At 37.4% G+C, this 9,642-nt stretch overlaps 1 protein-coding gene across 1 annotated transcript in view; it reads left to right on the forward strand.

Moving 5' to 3' along the window:
* The first annotated feature begins 388 nt into the window (after positions 1–388).
* zmp:0000000926 (ataxin-1-like) overlaps positions 389–9,642 on the forward strand; it is a 50,382-nt gene continuing 41,128 nt past the window's right edge. The window contains exon 1 of the mRNA XM_007236078.4: positions 389–1,088. The gene's annotated coding sequence lies outside the window, so the exon portion shown is untranslated. The remainder of the gene's footprint in view (positions 1,089–9,642) is intronic.

The following is a 9,642-nucleotide window of genomic DNA, read 5'->3' on the forward strand; positions in this document are numbered from 1 at the left end:
GAGAACAGAGAGAGAGAGAGAGAACGGAGAGAGAGAACTGAGAGGGAGAGAGAGAGAGAGCTGTACAGAGAGAGAGAGAGAGAGCACTGGGAGAGAGAGAGAGAGCGGAGAGAGAGAGATAGCTGTACAGAGAGAGAGAACGGAGAGAGAGAACTGAGAGGGAGAGAGAGAGAGAGAGAGAGAGCTGTACAGAGAGAGAGAGAGAGCACTGGGAGAGAGAGAGAGAGAGCGGAGAGAGAGAACTGAGAGGGAGAGAGAGAGAGAGAGAGCTGTACAGAGAGAGAGAGAGAGAGAGCGGAGAGAGAGAACGGAGAGAGAGAGATAGCTGTACAGAGAGAGAGAGAGAGAGAGAGAACAGAGAGAGAGAGATAGCTGTACAGAGAGAGAGAGAGAACACGGAGACAGAGAGAGAAGGATACACACAGTGTTGGAGAGATAGAGTCATACAGATAGAAAGAGCACAGAGAGATAGAGAGAGAGAGAGAGGGTGAGGGAGGGAGAGAGACATACAGAGAGAGAGGGAGAGAGAGAGAGAGCGGAGAGAGAGAGAGAGAGAGAGGGGGAGGGAGGGAGAGAGAAACTCATACAGAGAGAAAGATATAGAGAAAAAGAGAGAGAGAGAGAGAGAGAAAGGGAGGGAGAGTGCGAGAAATACATACAGTGTTGGAGAGATAAAGTGAGAGACTCATACAGAGTGTGAAAGAGAGAATAGAGGGAATAGAGATATAGGAAGAGTCACTGGGGGCCAGTAAAAGCTGGAGAAAGTGAGAGAGAGAGAGAGAGAGAGAGAGAGAGAAAAAGAGAGAGAGAGAGTGAAGTGTGTGTGATCAACAGCAGAGGACGACCGAGCTTTCATGCCTGAGAGAGAGAGAGAGAAACGCTGTCAGTGAGTAAGACAGGGAATAGAGAGTAGGTAGAGCGAGAGATAGAGAAAGAACGAGAGAGAGAGAGAGAGAGAGAGAGAGAGCGGGCGAGAGAGCATGTGAATGCACTCATTCTGACTCTGGATGTTTGTATCAGCCGCCTCTCTGCTGGACGCTCCAATGATCACCCACAGACAGCCGGACCCCACCAACACACACACACAGGTAGGACATGCAGTGTGTGTAGGTGTGTGTGTGTGTAGGTGTGTTTGTGTGTGTGTGTGTGTGTAGGTGTGTTTGTGTGTGTGTGTGTGTGTGTGTGTATGTATGTAGGTGTGTGACAAACTATGAAACAGTGTGAACACTGTTGTCGGAGGAAGAGTGTGTGAGTGTGTGATCATTCATTTGGGTTACTGGGAGAGGTGTGTGTGTGTATAATGTGTGTGTGTGTGTGTGTGTGTTTGTGTGTGTGTGTGTGTGTATAGTGTGTGTAAGAGACGCTAGGGGACACTTTACACAAGAGTGTGTGTAAGTGTGTGTAAGTGTGTGATTGTCAAACTACTGTAAGTCTCTGCAGGAACATCAGCTTGTGGCTCTCAAGTGTGTGTGTGTGTGTGTGTGTGTATAGTGTGTGTGTGTGTGTGTGTGTGTGTGTGTATAGTGTGTGTGTGTGTGTGTGTGTGTGTGTGTGTGTCACCTTTGTGCGTAAAGCGCACACAGATCTATTGAGTGAGTACTGAAGGGATCAGAATTAGAAGACGGGGCTGAAATAGACGAGAGAGAGCGCGAGAGTGCGAGAGAGAGAGGGGGTTATAATAATAATAACTAGTTAAAATTAATTTTAAATAACTTAAAATATTGAAAAGTGCAGGTGTCATTATCTGTAATATTTTTTTAAAATCTTAATTCTATATTTAAAGTCAATTATGATTTAATAAATCAATTATATATTTAAAATCAGTTTTAATGACACTGCATCTGTTTAAAAGTCTAATTTTAATCAAATTCTAGCTTTAAACTAATCCTATAAAACAATAACACATAACATTATAATGATCTAGGTTTATTGCTGTAATGCGTTCTGCAGACTGTTATTCTTGTAGTATAACCACTACCCTTAAGTTACACCACCGATGTGCACGGGTTATACAGATTTTGCATATTTCATCTATTTTTGTTTTTTAAAAAAAGGCTAAAATTAGACAAATTTGAGATGTTTTAGCTTTTTTACGGTGGGAGGGTGTGTTGTTTTAATATCACTCAAACTATTAAGCAGTGCAGTGATCAGTTATCAATAATATTTTAAATTCTTATAATTCTATTTTAAAAATGATGATTTAATTTATTAGTTTTAAATCAAATTTTATTATAATCACATTTTAGCTTTAATCAAGTGTAGCTTTATCAGCACTTATATTAGTATAATACTTATAATAATAATAATAATAATAATAATAATACTTAAAAATTTGACTTATTCAGTCAGTAGCCCGACATAGTCCAGGCTATACAATATAATACAGGGTTTTGCAGAGCTAAAAGTAGTTTTTAAGCTGTTATGCTGCAAAATGTGGTTTATTATTTCCCCCACTATAATAATTATAACACAGGGGTTATAAATAAATACGTTTTCTCTAAAAACCCTGTAAAAATCCAAAATTTATTTCTTTAAATCTAGTTTTATTTTTAAAAATGTCTTAATCACAGATACTTTTGAGGTGTTTTTGCTTTGTTATGATGTAAAGATTTTAATATCAGCACTCGCTCCTGTTTTAAAGTCTTCTGCAGTCTGTTCAGACAGGTGTTTTTTTATAATATCACTAGATAAAATTAATTTTAAATAACTCAAAACCTTAAACAGTGCAGTTATCAGTATCTCTAATATTTAAACATCTCGTGATTCTGTATTTAAAATCAGTTTTTAATGGCACTGCATCTGTTTTAAAATCTAATTCTAATCACATTTAGCTTTAATCAAGTGTAGTGTCTGGGCAGGGAGATATAATATTATTCAGGGTTATATTATGAGCGTACATTCTAGGAGTCAGCATGCTGAGTCAAAAATAGATTTTATAATATTATGATTTATAATTTGGCTTCCTTAATATTATTATCATTATAATAATCTGAGTTTAACTGCTGAAACTGATTTCTGCAGTTTATTGACCTTTATGATGAATTACACCACTTTTAAACAAGGGGTTATAAATATATTAGCTTTTCTCTTAAAACACTCTAAAACCACTAAATCAAACAGTTTAATCTATATTTAAAAATGTCTAAAATCACAGATATATTGTAGGTGTTTTTGCTTTGTGAGAATGTAAATATTATAATAGCAGCTCTCGCTTCTGTTTAAAGTCTCATGCAGTAAATTTAGATTGTCTAAATAAAATGAGATAAAATCTAATGATTCTAATTTTTGTAGAGTTTATACAGCTGGATAATTTAGTTATTAAACATGTGTAACAGCAGGGTAATTGTGTTTATTATAGTTCATTTTGTTTTCAGAAAGCCAAATTAAATAATTAAACTGGTGTACCCACAGTTAAAATTGGACTACACACGATCTTAAAGGTTATTAAATACAGTGATGTAATATTAAAATATTAAAAAAATATTAAAATATAAAAAATATAAAAAATATTAAAATATAAAAAATATAAAAAATATTAAAAAGCAAATTGTTCTCACATATTTTAAGCAAAAAACAATCATTAAAATTTTAAAACATACTTGTGTGTAACACAGTTAATTATTTAAAAATGAACAGTACTGGCCTTTAAAATACTCATTTTAAAACATAAAAGCATAAAATGTACTTTTAACTCATTTATCAACTCTCTTTAAATCAGGCTTTATGGGGACCACAGTCTTGTGCAAAAGTTTATACACCCCTGTGGTTCACTGATGATGACATTTTATTCTGAATTTGGGATAAAATAGATAAATGATATATTTAAAAAAATGCTTTAACTTGCTATTCTTTTTTTTTTTTGCATGTATAGAAATACAGAGGATGCATTAATCTGTGCACTGCTGTTAAATCCTATTACTATTATTTCTTAATTTTAGAGGACCAAAACCAAACTCTACATTAAAATATACACATTTATTTATATATTTATTTATTTATTTATTTCATTCATTCATTCATTTATTTAAAACATTAAAGTGTGTTGTATAATTCCACACCTGTCTATAAAACATATTAATACGCTTATTATTAAGTGTGTAAATATGTATTAATATAATTTACATTATATTTGGCCTCAGACAGGCTGTAAATACTATAATGTAGATGATCAGATTCTCTCCAGTCTATTAATAAAGACGTATATTTATAATATATGTGTGTGTGTGTGTGTGTGTGATGCTGTGTAATGTTGGCATGTCTGCTGCTGAGTATTTATTGATGTAATTATACAGTGGTGTTATATATATTTATATATATGTTTATAGAGAAATATATTATTGCTGTGGTGATTTTCAGTGTTTAGTGTAAACTCTCTGTTCAGGTGTCTGACCAGTCTATCAGAGTTAGTTCTTGAAGCACTTCTCTCCTTATTCACACACTGAGCTTTATATTAGTGATCTAAATGTGAGTCGTGCAGTGTGAAGCTTGATTTAGGGCATGTCGTTGTGTCTTTGCTATCACAACGACGGGAAAAGTACACCTTGCTCAGCTCGAAACACAAAGCAAAAGTCATGTACTAATTCTTAATTAATCTTAATTAATGATGGGTGTGGTTAATTTTGGGCGTAAAGTGAAATAAACCAATCAGAGAGTCTCTTGTTCATCATTCTCTTTAAGAGTAGATCAGGTGAGCTCTGACTTTGGTGGATTGCTATTGTAACGGTGCAGCTACCTGGACGTGTCCAACAAACTCTTCTCAGCAGAGGAAACTGAGCTGCTGGTTGACGCTGTGAAGGAGCTCCAGCAGCTCATTTACGGGAACAGCAATGTTATTTTATTTACTATTCTGTTTATTGTTGATGTAAAAGTTGGGTTTGTGCTGCTGTGTGTTCATGTGTGTGTAATAAGTGGGGGTGTACGCTCGGCTCGGCACGGCGCCTGTGTTACCGAGATAGCGATGAACGTCTGACTGTTGGCGTCTGTCTAGGTTGTATTCAGTCAGTGGAGCTCCTGTGTTTTCTGTTACCAAGATAAACAAGATAAAACTCCAGAAATGTACCTGAACACACCTCATTTCCAGAACACCACGCCCATCAGTGTAGCAGCACTTAATTTGGGCAGTTTTTGTATATACATACTGATAAATTGTAAAACTATACTTTAAAAACTAGAAAGGTCTAAAAACTGCCTCCACATCTGGAGAACCAGTCTTAAAACTCAAGCTTCACATCTGGAGAAGTCTCAATACTCTACCTGGATATCTTGATAAATTGTAAAACTCTATTTTAAAACCTAGGTGTGTCTTAGAACCCACCCTAACCTTACACATCTGGATAAAGCTCTGGATAGAGCTCAAACTTTACATCTGGATGAGCATCTACCTTTACATGTGGGGGAGTCTCAGAATACTACCTCCACCTTTGTATAAGTTGGAGAAATCCGTCCTCCACATCTGGATTAGTCATAGAACTCTACCTCCACATCTGTTCTATTATCATAACCCAAACTCACCAGATTATGGTTAGTCTCAGAACTCAACCCTTACATCTTATTCAATTGTAAAACTCTAATTTAAAATCTAGGTGGGTCTTAGAACTCTGCCTCCACGTCTCAGAACACTCAGAACTCTAACTCCACATCTGGATGAGCATTTACCTTAACATCCGGATGAGTCTCAGAACTCCACCTCCACATCTGGATGAGCATTTACCTTAACATCTGGATGAGTCTCAGAACTCCACCTCCACATCTGGATGAGCATTTACCTTAACATCTGGATGAGTCTCAGAACTCCAACTCCACATCTGGATAAGTCTCAGAACACTCAGAACTCCAACTCCACATCTGGATGAGCATTTACCTTAACATCTGGATGAGTCTCAGAACTCCAACTCCACATCTGGATAAGTCTCAGAACACTCAGAACTCCAACTCCACATCTGGATGAGCATTTACCTTAACATCTGGATGAGTCTCAGAACTCCAACTCCACATCTGGATAAGTCTCAGAACACTCAGAACTCCAACTCCACATCTGGATGAGCATTTACCTTAACATCTGGATGAGTCTCAGAACTCCAACTCCACATCTGGATAAGTCTCAGAACACTCAGAACTCCAACTCCACATCTGGATGAGCATTTACCTTAACATCTGGATGAGTCTCAGAACTCCAACTCCACATCTGGATAAGTCTCAGAACACTCAGAACTCCAACTCCACATCTGGATAAGTCTCAGAACACTCAGAACTCTAACTCCACATCTGGATAAGTCTCAGAACACTCAGAACTCCAACTCCACATCTGGATGAGCATTTACCTTAACATCTGGATGAGTCTCAGAACTCCAACTCCACATCTGGATAAGTCTCAGAACGCTACATGCACATCTGGATAAGTTTTAGAACATTCAGAACTCTAACTTCACATCTGGATGAGCATTTACCTTAACATCTGGATGAGTCTCAATACTCCAACTCTACATCTGGATGAGCATTTACCTTAACATCTGGATGAGTCTCAATACTCCAACTCTACATCTGGATGAGCATTTACCTTAACATCTGGATGAGTCTCAATACTCCAACTCTACATCTGGATGAGCATTTACCTTAACATCTGGATGAGTCTCAGAACTCCAGTGCCACATCTGTGTGAGTATTTGCCTTTTCTGCCTTCACTTCCGGATGGTTTTCTGAACTTCAGTTCTGCATCTGGTCTTAAAACATCTGGATGGGTTCATAACTCTGCTTCCACATCTGGATGGCTTTCAGAACTCTAAATTCTGCATAACTTTACCACAACATCTGTACAGGTTATAGAACTCGTATCTCCACAGAACACTATCTGCTTATTTGGATAAATCTCAGAAATCTTGGTCAACATCTGGGTGAGCTTGTGTGTGTGTGTGTGTGTGTGTGTGAGTGTGTGTGTGTGTGTGTGTGTGAGTGTGTGTGTGTGTGTGTGAGGGTGTGTGTGTGTGTGTGTGTGTGTGTGTGTGTGTTTGCATGAACTCTGCTGGTTTGCATGGTGTTGCGTTTGTGGTTGGAGCACATTTCTCTTTGGATCCCAAAACTCAATGAACTATTTGTGCGCACCAGTTATAACACATTCTATCATAAAGCTTTATTAAGTTGTTAAGTTGCACCGATTGCTGACACAGATGTGCAAACGCACACACAGCCTGTCCAGTGCCTGTAGTAGAGAGAGAGTTAGAGAGTTATAGAGTGAGATGTTCTCAGTGCGCTGTCTCTGATTCCCAGGCGGTTCCTGCCTCTTTAAGAGGGCTATTTTTACAGAACCCGCTCTCTAACACACACACACAAACACACACACTCACACTCACACACACACACACACACACACACACACACACTCTCTCTCTCTCTCGCTCCGTCAGGGTGTGATGTTTGGAGGAGAGTCTGTGGGTGTGCAGTTTGAGTAGATGCTGCTGGAAGAGAGAAGCTGATGCTTCAGAGAGCAACACACACACACACACACAATCACACACACACACACACACAATCATACACACACACACACAATCACACACACACACACACACAATCATACACACACACACACACAATCATACACACACTTACAATCACACACACTTGAATCACCATCAGTGAGAGATAAGTCACACAGATGAACATGGTCAATTCACGTTTCAGTGTAATGTGAGAACCAGTACCTGAATCAGAAGCAGTACCTGAATCAGAAGCAGTACCTGAATCAAAATAAGTATCTCAATCTGAACCAGTACCTGAATTAGAATCAGTACCTGAATCTGAACCAGTACCTGAATTAGAATCAGTACCTCAAGCTGAACCAGTAGCTGAATTAGAATCAGTACCTGAATCAGAACCAGTACCTGAATCAGAACCAGTACCTGAATCAGAACCAGTACCTCCAGCTGAACTAGTATCCCAATCCAAATCAGTACCTGAATCAGAATCAGTACCTACATCAAAATCAGTACCTGAATCTGAACCAGTATCTGAATTAGAATCAGTATCTGAATCAGAATCAGTACCTGAATTAGAATCAGTACCTGAATCAGAACCAGTACCTGAATCAGAATCAGTACCTGAATCAGAACCAGTACCTCAATCTGAACCAGTATCTGAATTAGAATCAGTATCTGAATCAGAATCAGTACCTGAATTAGAATCAGTACCTGAATCAGAATCAGAACCTGAAACATAATCAGTACCTGAATTAGAACCAGTACCTCAATCTGAACCAGTACCTCAATCAAAATCAGAATCAGTCATTTTAGATTCAGTATGGCTAAACGAGTCAGAATGAATTCAGTGTTTAGATTCAGTGTTAATAAAAGAGTCAGAATCAGTTGTTTTTGATTTAGTATCAGTGAACGAGTCAGAATCAGTAAACGAATCAGAATCAGTCGTTTTAGATTCAGTATCAGTAAAAGTGTCAGTTTGAATCAGTACTTTAGTATCAGTATCAGTGAATGAGTCAGAATCAGTGAACAAGTCAGAATCAGATGTTTTAGATTCAGTTTCAGTGAGCGGGTCAGTTCAAATCAGTATAGGTGAATCAGTCAGATTCGGTCATTTTATAATCAATATCAGTGAATGAGTCAGAATCAGTGAATCAGAATCAGTCGTTTTAGAATCAGTACTTTAGGTTCAGTATCAGTGAATCAGTACTTTAGGTTCAGTATCAGTGAATCAGTACTTTAGATTCAGTATCAGTGAATCAGTACTTTAGATTCAGTATCAGTGAATCAGTACTTTAGGTTCAGTATCAGTGAATCAGTAGTTTAGGTTCAGTATCAGTGAATCAGTACTTTAGGTTCAGTATCAGTGAATCAGTACTTTAGATTCAGTATCAGTGAATCAGTAGTTTAGGTTCAGTATCAGTGAATCAGTAGTTTAGGTTCAGTATCAGTGAATCAGTACTTTAGATTCAGTATCAGTGAATCATTACTTTAGATTCAGTATCAGTGAATCAGTACTTTAGATTCAGTATCAGTGAATCAGTAGTTTTAGATTCAGTATCAGTGAATCAGTAGTTTAGGTTCAGTATCAGTGAATCAGTAGTTTAGGTTCAGTATCAGTGAATCAGTAGTTTAGGTTCAGTATCAGTGAATCAGTACTTTAGATTCAGTATCAGTGAATCAGTACTTTAGATTCAGTATCAGTGAATCAGTACTTTAGATTCAGTATCAGTGAATCAGTACTTTAGATTCAGTATCAGTGAATCAGTAGTTTAGGTTCAGTATCAGTGAATCAGTAGTTTAGGTTCAGTATCAGTGAATCAGTACTTTAGATTCAGTATCAGTGAATCAGTATTTAGATTCCGTATCATTGAATCAGTACTTTAGATTCAGTATCAGTGAATCAGTAGTTTTAGATTCAGTATCAGTGAATCAGTAGTTTTAGATTCAGTATCAGTGAATCAGTACTTTAGATTCAGTATCAGTGAATCAGTAGGTTAGGTTCAGTATCAGTGAATCAGTAGTTTAGGTTCAGTATCAGTGAATCACTACTTTAGATTCAGTATCAGTGAATCAGTAGGTTAGGTTCAGTATCAGTGAATCAGTAGTTTAGGTTCAGTATCAGTGAATCAGTAGTTTAGGTTCAGTATCAGTGAATCAGTAGTTTAGGTTC

Source organism: Astyanax mexicanus, chromosome 13 (genome assembly GCF_023375975.1).
Source record: "Astyanax mexicanus isolate ESR-SI-001 chromosome 13, AstMex3_surface, whole genome shotgun sequence".
NCBI lineage: Eukaryota > Metazoa > Chordata > Actinopteri > Characiformes > Acestrorhamphidae > Astyanax > Astyanax mexicanus.